Below are 17,258 nucleotides of genomic sequence, written 5' to 3' on the forward strand. Positions count from 1 at the left end.
TGAGAAGGTGTGTCCAAACTTTTGGTCTGTACAGTATATATATATATTTATATATATAAATATATATACAGTATATACTGTATACACCAGATGTTTTGGGTTTATAAAATTATAAGATGCTCTGGATTAAGACACGAACCCCAAATTTTAAGGGGGAAAAAGAAAAAAAAGGGGGGGGCGGTCTGTCTGAAAACCCAGTAGTATCATACAGGGGGGTCATGGGATCCCAGGAGGCAGGGGCATTTCTGGAGTATTGTGATGCTGTGGGCGGTGTGGCGAGTGTCCCAGATGCTCGCTGTGGGTGCTGTGAGGCAGGCAACATCCAGAACTGTCGGCAGAGGGTGCTTCAGAGAAATGGTGCCTGGAGTTGGCGCATGCACAGATTGAGCTATCGTCTCAATGACAAGCCAAGATCTCATCTGCGCATGCACCACCTTCGGGAGCCATTTTGCTTAAGTCCACTGCTGGGAGATCAATGATCTGGAGGCGGCACAGATGAGATCTTAAGCCAAGAGCTCCACCTGCGCACATGCCGACTCCGGGCGCCATTATTTGAAGTATGAACTACTGACCTTTTCAGGATGGCCCTTGCCTCAGTGCCATCAGTGAGCACCAGCACAGCGGCCCGCAGCACAGCGACCCGCAGCCTGCAGTATCGCCTCTGCCTCCTGCGATTCCTTTCATGACCTCCCGGTAAGCTACATTCGGATTAAAAGATGCACCCCTCATTTTCCTCCCAAATTTGTATGAGGAAATGTGCGTCTCATAATTCAAAAAATTCGGTACATAAAGATATATGATAATCCTTATACGTGATACTACTTTACTACTGTGAAACTACATATCCTGTTTTTTGCACCTCACAAATTTTAAATCATGCTTTTATGATTATTGTTTTTAATTGTATTTTTTCTATTAGAATATAACTATTTTTGAAACACTGATTATTGTGCATAATTTTAAATCTTAGTTACAATATAGGGAAAATGTATTTGCAGTATACCTTGGTGAATGTTGATGGCTGTTGATATCCGAGTGCAGTGCAATAATCGCATCAGCTGACATTGGAGGAGATGGGGAGATTAATCCCTCCCTCTTCTCCACAGCTGCATGACACTTGGCTCACTGTGTGAATCCAGCCTTAGACAAATGATAGAAATATTGACAGGGCACCCAAAATTGCAGAGAGCATGCTATCTATAACATGTCCTTGAATCATGACCTGCTGAGGGTGCTTAAAAGGACTCTATCTGCGCAGGATGATTGTTCACACAAAGTACAGGCACGCGTGCTTCATGGCGGAGGCTAATCATATAAATTCACTTTCTCATGTGCTTATTTTTCCTCAATCTCCACCCTCCCCTATTTATAGAGCCAGAGAAGGTGGAAGATAGAAAGAAACCAGCCAGTGGGAAGGTGTATTTAAATTGTTAGCCCCACCAAGATACAGGAGCGCCTTTACTTGGTGTAAACAGTCATCCTGTGCTGATAGAGTCCCTATCTATTATATAAATCTAAGAGAGTATGTATGTATGTATGTGTATGTGTATGTCCACTAAAGGAATTTGCAGCGTCACATGTACAATCACGAAATTTTGCACTGACACCTGTAGCGGGGTGGGGGTCCCCCAGGACTACAAAGATGCCGTGACTCGAATAGTCCGATCCAAACAGCTTTATTGTCCTTGCTGTACATGTAAATTCCTCCGGAACACAGCCGGGTTATACACCGTCCATACGGGTCACCGTCACACAGGCACCCCTTGCCGTAGGAGACGGTCTTACGATGCCCCGTTCGGCTGTTCCAGGAGGGTCCACAAACTTATAAGCGCCCCACGCCGGCCTGGAGCTTTTCCAGGCTTCCGGCTCTGCAGCTTGTAGAGCAGACTCTATTACAAGTTCATAGGGGAAGTTAACCACTTTCCTTACTCTCTGGCACCTGGTAGCAGACACCTCTAGCTGAGGTTCCCTCGCTGCCCCAGGGCCCTCTGCAGACCCCTGGGTCTGTGTCTCCTCCAGGAGGGGTTCGGCCCTACAGCCCTAGTCTGGCTGCACTCACTTCAGTCTTAATAACGGAGCCCTGTGCTCAGCCGCCACACAAGTTGCTCCATGCATGCTCTCGGCTCTGCTCTGCTCTCACTCTCTCCCAGCACACACACTGGAAGTCTAGAGCTAGTCTCTATCTAGACTGCCCTAGACACACTCCACCCAGGTTCTGAGACTGGATTGCTTTAACCCCTCGAGCCACACCCACAGGTGGAGGTCTGTGAATCTCAGCCCTGCAGAGCACCTTGGGATTATTAAAGGGAACCTGACCCTTATGTGTAGCAAGAAGTCTTTGTGGACTACAAGTCCCATAGCAACCTTTTTCGTCTAGATATCGCAGATACCTTCTCCACTGTGACATATAGCGACCATTTACCACGTTGGTGGTCGCTACGTCACACACCCCATTTGAGTCAGGAAACGTCATAGACTATGTTTTAAGAGGACATTTTAACACTGTGCTTTACAGCTATTCACCAAAAAACCTGCCTCCATTAAAGTCAATGGAGCTGGGAGCCACAGTGCAGCCAGAACTTCAGAAGAATGCGCAGCCACACCCTTAAATGGAATATTGCCATGTCCCAATGCAGCCAGGGAAATAGACAGACAGACAGAGAGAGACAAACAGAAACAGAGACAGACAGACACAGGGAAAGAGACAAAGAGAAAGGGAAAGAGACAGACAGGGAAAGAGACAAACACAGAAAAAGCGACAGTCACAGAGAAAGAGACAGACAGAGACAGAAAGAAACAGACCTACAAAGAGACAGGGAAAGAGACAGACAGACAGACAGACTGACAAAGAGAAAGGGAAAGAGAGACAGACAGGGAAATAGACAAACAGATAGGGAAAAAGACAGACAGGTAAAGAGACAGACAAGGAAAGAGACAGACAGACAGAAACAGGCAAAGACAGACAGACAAAGAGACAGACAGGGAAAGAGACAAAGACAGACAGGGAAAGAGACAAAGACAGACAGGGAAAGAGATAGAGAGACAGAAAGGGAAGAAGAAACAGACAGGGAAAGAGATAGAGAGACATACAGGGAAAATGACAGAGACAGAGACAGAAAAGGAAAGAGACAGACAGACAAAGAGGTAGAGAGACAGATAGATAGAGACAGACACAGACAGAGTGAGAGACAGACAGAGACTGGGGGAAAAACAGAGAGACAGTTACTATCCCGGGCAATGCTGGGTGGTACAGCTAGTAAAGATTAAAGTTGATAAAGATTGCTGTTGGACATGTTGCCTTAAAACAATACAAGAATCTTATTTTTTACATTTATGCTCAAGGCTAATTTAATGGCGTATGCTGTGATCCTTTCAATCCTATGATTTTTTTTGTTAACAACTCTTTATTGCCTTGTTGATCAAAACTCATTTCAAAACTCACTCTGGCATCTTAGTAGGAAATGCAAAAAAAAATAATTGACGTCAATCCTTCCTTATCATAGTGTATTTGTCTGCTGCTCTGTAATAATAATTCCATGAATAAAAGATAGTGAAATTTAATTAAAACTCTATATAATGAAAAACACTTGATGTATCCCCTGCCTGTGTATCTCATATAATAAGCACATTATGTTTGAATAGTGAACTGCAAACCATTAAGCATTGCTTTTAATTAAACAATAAAGAATACAACAGTTTTCCTGTTAATGTGTTAGTATTTGCTAGCATGATGTGCTTCCTTAAAAATTAATTGTCTAGGAGTGTACTTAAGTATTATTGATCTTGCTGATATGCAATGTTTAACCTAACATTTAAAATAGATTTTATTCCATTATACGTTTGTGATGCAAGAATAAAAACAAAGTAGGAAACAAATGGGCACTTGGATTCTAATAGCAATAAGCAATAAATGTCAGGCAACGGAAAATGATGGTCCCAATTTCATCTCAGCACACTTTGTTCTTCTATTATGCCTGCATGAATTTTGCTACAGGCAAAATCTATTACAGATAACAGTTAAGAAGCATTCTAATCTACACAGATAGTCATGGTAAAATGCTAGGGAGAGAATTGTTAGAAAATGTAATATTGTAGTGTAAAATTGACACTTGTGGAAGCCAATGTGTTTTCTTCAATTTTACTGCCTTATTTAGCTTTGCAACTGATCATATATTAGTGTAGAAATGCATCATTACACCGCAGATAGCCCACTCTTCGAAAGATATAACCTTGCTCAAGGGCAAATAATTTTTGATATACATTGTTAGCTGGCGCATCCTATGTAGATGGCCGTATCATTTATGGTTATGTGAGCACACCTTAACATTAATTAGCAAATTGTGACATTTTACCGTCCATTAGTTTTATGATGGTTCGGAAACATATTATTTAAGTGGTTATGTAAGGAAGAAGTTAATAAAAACAAATGGAAAATAATTGTGTAAAACATGGCACTGTAGAATAAAAGGTGATCAGTTAAGTTTCTGATTCTGATAAAATGAAGGTAGAAATCTTTTGTATTTTCTTAGATTATACTTATGCTAGATTGTGCCATGTGGATAAAGTAAAATTCCATCTGTCAGATCATTTTAAAGAAGAAATAGAAGAGTTGTTATAGCATTGGAAATGATTGCCGTCACTAGCGTTGAGCGAACTTTAGACTCGAAGCTTGGGGTTCGGGCTTGGAAAATGATGTGAAAATCTCCCTGGTGAGTATCACACTGTGCTGGTGTCTGAGTGATGCGTAGCATTGTGTGCGCTGTGGGATGTTTATGATCAGCTCAAATTTGATTAACATTCTGCATTCTAATCTGTATTGTTCACGGAGAAATGAACAAAAAAGCACCAGCCACCCACCTCTGGAAGTGTTTTTTGAGACGGAAATAACTAATGATTTTCATGATTGGAAAAAAAAAATCTAACGATTTCAAATAAAGAAATTCCAACTTGATATGAGTACAGTTGAGCGATGTTTGAGGTTCGCCAAATTTCATGTTCGAGTGATTTTGGGGGTGCTCGAGATCGAACTCGAACGCGAGCTTTTTGCTAAAAGCTCGACAGCTCGAGTTAGGCTACTTTCACACATCAGGTTTTTTCCATCAGGCACAATCCGGAAAAAACGGGTAAAATGGATCCGGTACCACATCCGTTTTATCCCCATAGATTTGCATTGTCACCGAATTGTGCCTGGTGGCTTTGCGCTGCATCCGTTTTTTTTCCGGATGCGGCAAAATTAATTAAAGCGGCGGCCGGAGGCAACGTATCTTGCAACGTTTTTTTGTCCAGCAAAAAAATCCACATTGCGCCGCATCCTGCCACTGTAGCGCAATTTTCAATGCATGCCTATGGATGCCGGATGCGGCGCGATGCGGAAAAAAACGCATCCGGCCACCGCATGCGGTTTCTTCCACTGCGTATGCCCAGTAGCGTGCCGCAACCGGAAAAAAACGGACGGGCCACATGTAAAAACTTTTGCAAAGGTTGCGGTGTTTTCGCCGCATCCGTTGCATAGGTTTCACAGCCGGATTGAGCCGCACTGCTCAAACCGGATGTGTGAAAGTAGCCTTTTGTTCGAGAACGGTTCGATCAGCAAAAAGCCTAGCTAGTTACTAGCTGGCTTTTCACTGTAATAGTGTGAGTCACTCTGTGATTCACACTATTATCAAATTTCAGCATATAGTGTGCGGGGGGGGCGCGTTTCGATCAGTGCTGCTGGGATAATGGCAAACTCCATTTTTTTTTTTTTCCCTAAGCGCGCGTGCAGTGGGGCGGGCCAGCATGTCAGTCTATCACAGACACACACCCAGCTAAGTGGACTTTTTTGCCAGACAAGCAAGGGCATGTGTCATAGGCTGTGAATGTCACATGTCCTTGCATTATAAATACGTCCATTTTCCCTCACGGCCCCATAATCTGACTTCTGCATGTAGGTATCAGGAAAAACTGTGGAGGAGAGAAGCGCAAAATAGGGTATTATCTGGTAGACAAGAGACTGTATGTAAGGAGGCAGGTACTCACCTGTTTCAGTTGTGACAGGCACAACTCCTCTGCGAGCGTTTAAGCAGAAAGTGCATATAGTGGTCAGCCGCAGCCCCGACAAGAAAGTAGATCACAAGATAGATGAGGGAAAACGGGTTTGATGCTGCGCTAAAAACCACAAATCCAGGAGGTGTGATGAAATCCTTTCCTTTATTTACACGAGTCAATGCGTTTCGAAGGCATAGCCGCCTTCTTCATCAGGACAAAAACAAAGCAAGAAAGAACAGCATCCTGTTCTTTCTTGCTTTGTTTTTGCCCTGATGAAGAAGGCGGCTATGCCTTCGAAATGCGTTGACCCGTGCAAATAAAGGAAAGGATTTCATCACACCTCCTGGATTTGTGGTTTTTAGCGCAGCATCAAACCCGTTTTCCCTCATCTATCTTGTGTTCTGCATGTAGGTGACAGTCACCGCTCATGCAGCTCCTGTCGCCGCTCCTGCTGTGTACGCTATACACACAGCGCTCTACAGATTAGGGACAGAAGTGTATTTCAGCTCTTTTCAGGGCTGATTTCCTGGGGCTCAGAGCCATATGTGACATGCAGGTCCGTGGAAACGCTGTAGACAGCTTCAGATAACAGCGTCTGTGTACCTAAGATCAGGGAATTCCTTGCTGCATTTCGCCATTTAGGAGGGATAGAAAGTGAGGCTTCCTTTCCTGTCCACTGACCCAGGCCCACCTGCCCACTTTTGCCACGCTATTTTTATAGCAAACAGTGCTGAATCTTAGTGGCATCCAAAAAGTGGCTGCTATACTCCATTGTTGTCCCACTGGTTCCAAGCAATTTCCAGCACCTCTGCATTCAACCCTCCTGCCCATGTTTGCTACGCTATTTTTATAGCAAACAGTGCTGAAAATTACTGGCATACACAAAGTGTCTGCTATACTAATTTAGTGTCCCACTGATGCCAAGCAAGTCCCAGCACCTCTGTATTCTACCCTCATGCACATTTTGCTACGCTATTCTTATAGCAAATAGTGCTGATCATAAGTGGCAGCCAAACAGTGTCTGCAATACTAATTTAGTGTCCCAATTGTGCCAAGCAAGTCCCACCACCTCTGCATTCTACCCTCATGCACATTTTGCTACGCTATTCTTATAGCAAACAGTGCTGAACATAAGTGGCATCCAAAAAGTGTCAGCTATACTAATTTTGTGTCCCACTTGTGCCAAGCAAGTCCCACCACCTCTACATTTAACCCTCATGCACATTTTGCTACGCTACTTTTATTGAAAACAGTGCTGAAAATTAGTGGCATCCACAAAGTGTCTGCTATACTAATTTAGTGTCCCACTGGTGCCAAGCAAGTCCCAGCACCTCTGCATTCCACCCTCATGCACATTTTGCTACGCTATTCTTATAGCAAAAAGTGCTGAAACTTAGTGGCATCCACAAGGTGTCTGCTATACTAATTTAGTGTCCCACTGGTGCCAAGCAAGTTCCAACACCTCTGCATTCTACCCTCATGCACATTTTGCTACGCTATTCTTATAGCAAAAAGTGCTGAAACCTAGTGGCATCAACAAAGTTTCTGCTATAGTAATTTAGTGTCCCACTGGTGCCAAGCAAGTCCCACCACCTCTGCATTCTACCCTCATGCACATTTTGCTACGCTATTCTTATAGCAAACAGTGCTGAAAAGGGGCATCCAAAAAGTGTCTGCTATACTAATTTTGTGTCCCACTTGTGCCAAGCAAGTCCCACCACCTCTGCATTCTACCCTCATGTACATTTTGCTGCGCTATTCTTATAGCAAACAGGCTGAACTTAAGTGGCATCCAAAAAGTGTGTGCTATACTAATTTTGTGTCCCACTTGTGCCAAGCAAGTCCCACCACCTCTGCTTTCTACCCTCCTGCACATTTTGCTACGCTTTTTTATAGCAAACAGTGCTGCCAGTTTTATGGCCACAGTTGCATTGTCAGGGATAGTTAGTGTAGGTTCTTCAGCTGTCAATAAAGCTAGACCACCTCTGCAATCTACACCACCTCTCAATTTTTGCTACCACATTTTAAGAGGCTAATCTTGTCGCTAACAAAATGTGTGGCAAAAGGACAGATGCTGGTGGAAAGGGGAACAGGCGTGTTGGAAAAGGAAAAAAAGTTCCATGGGGAAGGTTGCAAAGCTACATTAACATCTGCTCAAGATAAGCCATCTTCCAGCAAAAGTAAGATGTCTACTACTTTCTGTGGACAATCCGATATGCTCCCTTTTTTACGGACCCGAACAACTGTAAGAAAAGTAGATGATGCACAAAAAAAGAACATGCTTGAATGGATCTCAAGTGCTCCAACAAGTGCCCTCTCCTAAACCTCAACTACCACATAAAAAAACCCAGTCCTCTGAGTTGTCATCCCAATCACACTTGCTTTCTCCCAGCTCTCAAGTCTCCACCCGCCCTGCACAGTATGGTGTAACAGAGATGGCTGAGTCTGAAGAGCTGTTCAGTCACACTATAGCCTGAGAATCAGAGATCTGTTCAGTGAGTACAGACCAGCAAATTGTCTGCAGTGATGCCCAGAAGCTTTGTGACTCAGATTCAGGCTCTGATGACCATGTTTATGAGCATAATGTAGACCCTCATTCACAAACTGTAACACCTGTTGGTGTAGACAATGAGGAACATACTGATGATGATGAGATGCAGATACCAGATTGGGATGACAACTTAAATATTCGGTCAGAGCAGGAAGAGGCTAGGTCTGAGGGCGAGGGGAGTGCAAACACAACGCTTGATGATGAAGTTCTAGATCCCACTTACTGTCAACCCACAGTCAGGCACTTGAGGAGGTCAATAGAGGCGGTGGAGGAGGATGCAACTAACGACAAAGTTACCTTGCGCCTTCCTGGACAGAGTCGGAGTACTAGTAGAATGTCTACAACTGCATCCTCAGCCATTACTCTGCCTCTGAGCACAAGTCGGGGTGGCTCTGCAGGTCGCATGTCCTCTAAGCCCTGCCTAGCCTGGTCCTTTTTTGACCTTGCAAAAGATCTCCCAAATCATGTGATCTGTAAAATTTGTCGGTAATCTATAAGTAGACGTAAAAAGCTCACCAGTTTGACAACTTCTTCCATGAATCGTGACATGAATACCAAGCATAATTCCCAGTGGGAAGCTCACTGTGCTGCAATGCGGCCTAGCGTAGCGGCCCAACCACCTCCTGCCCCTTCCAGTGCATCCGCGTGCTCTTCATCTTCTATGACTGTGGGGACAGCTGTCACACCTGGTTTTCCACGGACACCTTCCACCACTGTAGCCGCAACAGGCAGTTTGCTTGGTAGGTCGTCAGTTGGTTTGGAAGGGGAAACAAGTGCGGGTGTACAACTCTCTCAGACATCGATAGCACCAACGTTGGATGAAGGCAACATCATGTCTCCGCTTGCACTTTCCTCACAAGCCTGCATTTTTCCAGGGACACACTACTAACCACCTCTACACACAGCAGCCAGATCTCTGTCCCTCAGATGTGGACAAATAAAGGGCCATTTCCTCCGACCCATGACAAAGCTAAGAGGTTGATTTTATCCCTCTGTAAGCTCTTGGCTACCGAAATGCTGCCTTTCCGCCTGGTGGACACACAGGATTTTCGAGACCTTAGGTCCGTCGCTGTGCCCCAGTACCAGATGCCCAGTCGCCACTACTTCTCTAAGAAAGGTGTGCCTGCGCTACACCAGCATGTCGCACACAACATCAACGCTTCCTTGAGAAACTCTGTGTGTGAACGGGTGCATTTCACCACCGATACTTGTACCAGTAAGCATGGACAGGGGCGTTACATGTCGCAGACTGGGCACTGGGTAACTATGGTGATAGATGGAGAAGAGTCTGCTAAACAAGTGTTGCCGTCCCCACGACTTGTGCGTCAATCCTCTGTATGTATAAGTTCCTCCAACGCTTCTGCCTCCTCAAACTTTTCTGGGTCCTCCACATCCGCCACATAAAGGCTTGTGGATTTGGAATGTGCTTGATGCAAATCTACCTGTCAAGTTTGCAACTGGGGCACAAGTGCTCCCACTGAAGGGGTGTCTGTGTGGCCCAATTTTTAGAATAAAAAGGGAGACTCTGCTTGGAGTCCCCCTGCTGTGTTTTTAAAAATGAGCCAAGATGAACAAGTCATGGTTCAGCAAAGACTTTGCTACCTATCCCTGTGTCATCCTGGGGACAGCTAAGGCTGGCATATTTTTGAATGTGCTTGATGCAAATCTACCTGTAAAGTGTACAACAGGGGCACAAGTGCTGCCACTGAAGGGGTGTCTGTGTGGCCCAATTTTTGGAAAAAAGGGAGACTCTGCTTGGAGTAACCCTTGCTGTCTTTTTAAAAATGATCCAAGATGAACAGATCTTTGATCAGCAAAGACTTTGCTAGACCTTCCCCGGTGTCATCCTGGGGACAGTTAAGCCTGGCGTATTTTTTGAATGTGCTTGATGCAAATCAACACATCCAGTTTGCAACTGGGGCACAAGTGATGCCACTGAAGTGATGTGTGTGGCTCAATTTTTGGAAAAAAGGGAGACTCTGCTTGGAGTCCGCTTGCTGTGTTTTTAAAAATGAGCCAAGATGACCAAGACTTGGTTTAGCAAGGACTTTCCTACCTACCCCGGTGTCATCCTGGGGACAGTTAAGGCTGGCGTAATTTTGAATGTGCTTGATGCAAATCAAAACATCCTGTTTGCAACTAGGGCACAAGTGATACCACTGAGGTGGTGTCTGTGTGGCCCAATTTTTGGAACAAAGGGAGACTGTGCTTGGAGTCCCCTTGCTATGTTTTTAAAAATGAGCCAAGATGAACTAGTCATGGTTCAGCAAAGACTTTGCTAGACCTACCCTGGTGTCATCCTGGGGACATTTAAGGCTGGCGTATTTTGGAATGTGCTTGATGCAAATCAAAACATCTAGTTTGCAACTAGGGCACAAGTGATGCCACTGAAGTGGTGTCTGTGGGGCCCAATTTTTGGAAAAAAAGGGAGACTCTGCTTGAAGTCCCCTTGCAGTCTTTTTAAAAGCGAGCCAAGATGAACAAGTCATGGTTCAACAAAGACTTTGCTACCTACCCCGGTGTCATCCTGGGGACAGTTAAGGGCGGTGTATTTTGGAATGTGCTTGATGCAAATCTACCTGTTAAGTTTGCAACTGGGGCACAAGTGAAGCCACTGAAGGGGTGTCTGTGTGGCCCAATTTTGGGAAAAAAGGGAGACTCTGCTTGGAGTCTCCTTGCTGTGTTTTACATGACTTTAGAGGGACATGCCATGCCTATATCTGTGTCTCCTCCTCTTTTTCCTCGTCGAGCTGTTTAGTTTTCGCATGGGTATTTGTCCTTGTCACTTTTCCATGTGTTTGTGTTGTCTTGGGAGTTGTTTGTCACCTTTTGGACACCTTTGAGGGGGTTTTCCAGGTGTTTTTAGGTGTTTGTGATTGCCTCCCATTGTTTTCAATGGGGGTTGAACGGTTCGTCGAACGGGGCACCCTTCGACGAACCGAACCGAACTCGAACTCTAGGGGGGTGGCTCATCTCTAGATATGAGTGAGCATTAAAATAATCAAGTATATAAATGGCACAAAGAGTATTACAAAGGATCACATTCTCACTTCAAATCTAGAAGTCAACATGAATCAGCTTTTTCAAATGAAGATTATTCTGTGTCATTTTTTTAGGCAAAAGCCTTACCAAAGAACACAATCTTGCTCCCCAAGCAGGAATGGAAACCCAAAAAACCTCAACAAAATGGGAAAATGAAGCAACATTAACCAGAGCCAAAAAAGCAAAAACTTAAAGGTAATTAAACTGTGTGATAAGGTTTTAAGGGATTCCCAACTAGAGGCTTTGGAATTGGAATAAAGTTTGATTGCTTTGCTACAATCAAAGATGTAGACGTATTTAGTTGTAATTACTAGTGATGAGCCACCCCCCTAGTGTTCGAGTTTGGTTCGGTTCATTGAACGGTGGGTGTGTTCGTCGAATGTTCAATGAACGCTCGACGAACACCTTCGAACCCCATTGAAAACAATGGCAGGCAAACACATACTAAACAACTCAGAAGACACCATAAACACATGGAAAAGTGACAAGTACATATACTCATGCGAAAAGAAAAGAGCTGGACGAGTAAAAGGAGGAGGAGACACAGATGTAATAGTATCTGCAAAAGAACATCGATGCCATGACTGTGCAACTTGAGACTTGCTCATTTCGGGCTTCCAATCTGGAAAAATGGCCTGAGCTCGCTACTTACGCTTTGGGGATCTTGTCGTGTCCTGCAGGCAATGTTCTCTCGGAATGTATCTTCAGTGCTGCTGGGTGTGTGCTGACAGATAAGCGCACGTGTCTGTCCAGTGACCATGTGGACAGACTAACGTTCATCTAGATGAACAAGTTATGGATCACAGAGGACTTTTTTTTGCCTGTGTCATCCTGGGGAGAGTAAAGTCTTGTGTATTTTTGATTGTGCTTCATGAAAATCAACATTTTAAGTTTGCAAATAAGGGAAAATTGATGCCACTTAAGTGGTGTCTGTGGCCAAATTTGGCAAAATAATTTGTGCTATAGAAAGGGACGCACGTATACAGGAGTATCAGCAGAAGCTGTTACACAATCTTACATCAGCTTTTCCACTAAACATCATTGGTGCACAGAATGAATCTCACCATTTTGTCATGGCTAGGAGGAAATGTTGGAAAGGGGAAAAAAGATTGTGTCTGTGGGGTTGGTGGTAAAGCAACAGTAACATCTGCTGAAGAAACACCATCTGTTAACCCCCAACTGGCAGATTAGGATAAGGTGGTATATATCCCAATCGCCAATCGGGGTCCACCGTGCTCTTAGATGGAAAAGGACATGCTGGCAACCCTAAGGTTAGGCGGAGGATACAGAGCTGGGTGGCTCTGAAACTAATAGTAGCTTGACCCGAGTTAGACGACACTCGGATCAGGAGACTGTGAACCCTGTTAGCGTCACAGGGTCCACACACCCAGCCCAGGAACTCCCTGTTAACAAGACAGGGGCCCTGGGATACGCTGTCCGTGTGCGTAGGGGGCACACCTGTGGACAGCAGGCGCAGCAGCAGCCTAGTTAATGCCACTTGGCTGCACTAGCAGGACTGGTAGGACAGGAGCTGGCCATAACCGTGCCGCGTTACCAAGTGTGGTGGCGTCCAGCACCGACACCCGATCCCTGCCTACCTCTGTCCTAAAGCCGCAAGGGTTCAACACATGGAGGTGTGCTCTGTCTGAGCATAATAGAAGACTGCGCACCTCCATGTTGTCTCCAGTCCCTTTTATAACCTGGATCCACCCCAACCCAAGGTGGACCACAATGCACCTCCAGGAGCCAATAGCAGAGTGCCACGTCATCAGTGACATAACCAGCGGCCTATCCGGAACCGCCACTTCACTGATGATCTCATGGCAGCCACGCCCCAAACACCTCAACAGTCATCGTCTGATGAACAATGATGAGGTGCCAAGTCATAGTGGCGGGCCTCTGCGAGCCAGTCCGGAGTGGCCACATCATCAGGACACCTAATGCCCTCTGGCCTATCAGGGTCTGCCAGCTTACGGACATGGCCAGTGAGGTCCTTACCGGACCTAGCCTCTGTGGCACTAAGTGCCTGAGCATGCTCAGTTGCCCTCGACAACAGTCTCAGAAAACAGACTATTAGCTTGATCATGCTCAGTAGGCACAAAACAGGACTTAGACACGGCACGGAGTCCAAGTACCTGTGCAAAGAGGCTTTTCTCACTAAGTGTAGGAGCATGCTCAGTAGCCCGAACTGAGGACTTAGCCTCAGGAATGGAACAGTCAGGCTGAGCATGCTCACTAGGCGAAACACTGGACTTAGGCTGTGGCTGGGGTAAATCGGCACACGCATGCACACTAGCCGCCTTTCCACACTTAGACATGGAAGCAGCCAGCTGGACAACCCGAGGCACGGCCAAAAATGGCAGCTGACGCCTGATCGCAACTGGAACCGCAGTAGGCTGCTTGTGGCTATGGGAGCACCGATTCGTAACACCAACTTCCAGCCAAAATAGGATGTCTACTTCCTCTCGTGGATAATCTGATATGATAACTTTGTTTACGGACATGACCATCGCTACCAAATGTAGATGAGGCACCAAAAGAGCAGGTGCTTGAATGGATCTCAAGTGCTCCATCAAGTGACCTCTCCTCCACCTCAACTTCAACATCCCAAATACTCCATTCCTCTGTGGTGTCACCCCAATCGCACTTGCTTCCTACCAGCTCTCCAGTCTCCACCCGCCCTGCTGAATATGGGGTAACAGAGATATTGGAGTCTGCAGATCTGTTCAGCCACATATAGCCAGGGAATCAGAGGTCTGCTCCAAAGCTGCAGTGAGTTCAGATGAGGAAATGATCTGCACTGATACCCAGAAGCTTTGGGAGTCGGATCCAGGCCCAGATGAAGAAGGTTCTGAGCATAATGTAGACCCTCATTCCCAAAGTGTAACTCCTCTTGGTGGAGACAATGGGGAACATGCTGATGAAACTCAGATACCTGGTTGGAATGACAACTTTACTATTCGGTCAGGGCAGGAAGAGGTTGGGTCTGAGGAGTCAGGACGAGGGGAGTGAGAACACACAGCATGTTGATGAGGTTGTTAAAAGTTAAATTTGCGTAGCAGAAATGAAGAGGTGGTGTAGAATGGAGAGGTGGTGTAGCTTTCTTTACAGCTGAGGTACATCACAGACTATCACAGACACTCATACTATGCCCCAAAGAATTACCTGCACTTTTTGCAGTTAAAAGTGCGTAGCAAAAATGGAGAGTTGGTGTAGAATGCAAAGGTGGTGTAGCTTTCTTGTCAGCAGAGGAATGTTACTGACTATCCCAGACACTCATACTATGCCCCGAAGAATTGCCTGAGCTGATTTAGACAGATGCTGTGAAAAACCCTTTCACAGCGCTCTCACAGACCTGCCTAGCAGAAATGGACATGAACTGCTCTAATCTAGCCCTGAAAAAGGCTGAAATTACAAGTAGTCCCTAATCCCTAAACCGATGTGTAGCTTGCACTTTTTAAGTGTTTAGCGCCCACAGCAGCAGTAGCAGCGGAAGCGGTGACTGTCACACCCCTGCAGCACTGACATAATGGTGGCGATGGGGAAAATGGCCGGGTCTTATAGGGCAAGGACATGTGACATGCACAACCAATGAAACATGCCCTTGCTTGTCTGGCAAAAATCCACTTTGCTGTGTGTGTATCTGTGATTTGCTGACTGCCTGGCCCACCCCACTGTACGTGCGGTTAGGAAAAAATAAAACTGGTTATCGGCATTCTTTCAGCACTCAGCAGCACTGAACTAAACCCAGTCCCCCTCCCCCGCACACTATACGCTGAATTTTGATAATATCATTATTAACAGTGACTGACAGTATTACAGTGAAAAGCCAGCTAGTAACTAGCTATGCTTTTGGTGATCGAACCGTTATCAAACGGTAACTCGAACGGTCAAACGTGAAGCAAATCGTTCGATTTCGTCGAACAACTCGAAAACTGCCCAAGACAACTCTAATTTGAAATTGTGAACGGTTCGCTTCGAACATCGCTCATCTCTAGTAATTACTTCTCAAGAAACATTTTTAATATAGGATTACAATATATTACATTATTATATTATATACACAGATGAAAAAAAGGAGGCATTATTGGTTTTGGCATCACTGCTTGTGGAATAGCAGACCACTGTCAAATCTAAGTTTTCATAGAAACTCTAAGGGGCACTTTGCACACTGCGACATCGCAGGTGCGATGTCGGTGGGGTCAAATTGAAAATGACGCACTTCCGGCATCGCATGCGACATCGCAGTGTGTAAAGGCTGGATGATACGATTAACGAGCGCAAAAGCGTCGTAATCGTATCATCGGTGCAGCGTCGGCGTAATCCATGATTACGCTGACGCGACGGTCCGATGTTGTTCCTCGCTCCTGCGGCAGCACACATCGCTGTGTGTGAAGTCGCAGGAGCGAGGAACGTCTCCTACCGGCCTCACTGCGGCTTCCGTAGGATATGCGGAAGGAAGGAGGTGGGCAGGATGTTTACATCCTGCTCATCTCCGCCCCTCCGCTCTGATTGGCCGCCTGCCGTGTGACGTCGCAGTGACGCCGCACGACCCGCCCCCTTAACAAGGAGGTGGGTCGCCGGCCACAGGGACGTCGCACGGCAGGTGAGTGTGTGTGTGAAGCTGGCGTAGCGATAACTTTCGCTACGCCAGCTATCACCACATATCGCTGCTGCGACGGGGGCGGGCACTATCGCACTTGGCATCGCAGCATCGGCCTGCGATGTCGTAGTGTGCAAAGCCCGCCTAAAAGAGATCTACTCCCTTTTTCTTTTTGTCTGCCTATTTGTAGTGGAATTATTGTAAATTGGAAGTTGATGAAGAGGTAGTCTACTACCCTAACTCAACTCTTGTTTTGCCATATGTTCTTAAAAGGGGTTGTCCAGTCTAGAATGAACAGTCTGCAATCACTCTATGTGACTGCAGATTTGTTCATCCTTACATTGAACTCAATGTGTGTGGTGAGGATTCTCTGGTGTTAGAGCTCGCAACTGCGGTCACATGCCTGCAAGTATGAAGTATTCCTACTCCCGGACAGAATCCGCCTAGATAGGTATGACCTCACTCAATGCAAATGTATTGAGTGAGGTCGGAAACAGTCTAGTCAGCTTGTGGCCAAGAGTATACTTATTTCATGTTCCCTATCACATGACCACCGTATCTAGCTCTGACAAGGGAGAATCCTCACAGTGCACGATTGTGATATGAGGATTCAAAAGTCTGCAGTTATATAAAGTTAAACATAGAGTGACTGCAGACTTGTCATTGACATTGAATGGGCATAGAAGCAAGGTTTGAAGGCACAGAGGGTGGAGTCTTGGAGATGACCTTGGCAAAGCAGTTGGCAGCACAATACGGTCCCATGTCAAGTAGATTAGTTAATAACTGGAGAGTTAAGATGCAGCCATGGAAGGACCAAGAGAATAGAATTCATGGATCTTGGTACCATGTAAAATGATTTCTTTTAAGAATGCAAGACTCCAATCTGCAGAGTGACAGGCAGTGTAATGAAACAAATAGGCTCTGTAAATAAAGACAATAGGGAATGGTCTAGCTATTGAGTAGGGAGCTGAATTCGATGGACTGGATCCAGATGAATTAAGTTGTCCTTGGAGCAAAAATCCAAATAAGCAACCA

This window comes from Anomaloglossus baeobatrachus, chromosome 10 (genome assembly GCF_048569485.1).
Source record: "Anomaloglossus baeobatrachus isolate aAnoBae1 chromosome 10, aAnoBae1.hap1, whole genome shotgun sequence".
In the NCBI taxonomy this organism is placed as follows: Eukaryota; Metazoa; Chordata; class Amphibia; order Anura; family Aromobatidae; genus Anomaloglossus; species Anomaloglossus baeobatrachus.